General features: G+C 40.9%; 1 non-coding gene across 1 annotated transcript; it reads right to left on the bottom strand.

Annotated features, from left to right (window-relative positions):
- Window positions 1-382: 382 nt before the first annotated feature.
- On the bottom strand, window positions 383-488 carry LOC118757925 (U6 spliceosomal RNA). The gene has a single exon (XR_004995433.2). It is a non-coding gene; the product is annotated as a U6 spliceosomal RNA (small nuclear RNA).
- Between the last annotated feature and the right edge of the window lie 630 nt (window positions 489-1,118).

Below are 1,118 nucleotides of genomic sequence, written 5' to 3'. Positions count from 1 at the left end.
TGAAATTGCTCGCGTTCTGTCTGTAATGGCTGTGTGTTATGTTTCTTACTGTTCCTCTGGGTGCTCCAGAGAAGGAAGTGCGACCTAACAATGTGTGTGCACTGTACAACTGTGCTGCCCCAAAGTCTACTCTGAATGGAAATTGCTTCCTTTCACCTTAAGTGTGGAAAACTTCTATTCTTACCTCAAAATTTTCCTTTTCTATGATATTTCCTCAAAGCCCTCAGCTTGGAAGCCCTCCTCAAATTGCCTGTATAACCCCTAACTGAATTGCCCCATAGAGCAAGCACTTACTTAAAAAAAACTTACTTTTTCTATTAAAGTCACAACAGAAGCATTTAAACATTTAAAATGAGACATTCAACTCTGACATTTTGATTTTAAAAATATGAAATGCTTTATGAATTGTGTTGTCTCCTTGCACAGGGTCCATGCTAATCTTCTCTGTGTTATTCTGATACTAGTAAATATGCTGCCAAAGTGACCACAGGAATTTATGTTTATTGGAAAGGCAGATTTACAGAGAGAAGGAGAGAGACAGAGAGAAATATCTTTCATCCTTTGGTTCACTCCTCTAATGGCCACAACACCTGGAGCTGAGGTGATTCGAAGCCAGGAGCCAGGAGCTTCTTCCAGGTCTACCACGTGGGTGCAGGGTCCCAGGGCTTTGGTCCATCTTCTTCTGCTTTCCCAGGCTACAAGCAGGGAGCTGGATAGGAAGTAGAGCAGCCAAGACACAAACTGGCATCCATTGGAGATGTCGGTTCTTGCAGGTAGATGATTAGCCAGTTGAACCATCACACTGGTTCCAGGCAAGTACTTAATTTTATGAGACTGTTTTAAATCATTTTAACATAGAATGTTTGATGATAGTAAAAGGATTAGATTTTCACATAGCACTAATAGTTAATATATAGTGCCTGATAAATATCAGGAACTGTTTTAACCTTGGTTTTTAAAAGATTCATTCATTGGAAAGCATTATGGAGAAAGAAGGATAGACAAACAGATCTTCAAACAGCTACAAGACTAAGGCTGGGCCAGGCAGAAGTCAGGGCCAGGACCTTTACTCAGATATCCCACATGGGTGATGAGGACCCAAGCACATGTGTCATCTT

This window comes from Ochotona princeps, chromosome 5 (genome assembly GCF_030435755.1).
Source record: "Ochotona princeps isolate mOchPri1 chromosome 5, mOchPri1.hap1, whole genome shotgun sequence".
NCBI lineage: Eukaryota > Metazoa > Chordata > Mammalia > Lagomorpha > Ochotonidae > Ochotona > Ochotona princeps.
This window is presented reverse-complemented; position numbering and strand designations above follow the sequence as displayed.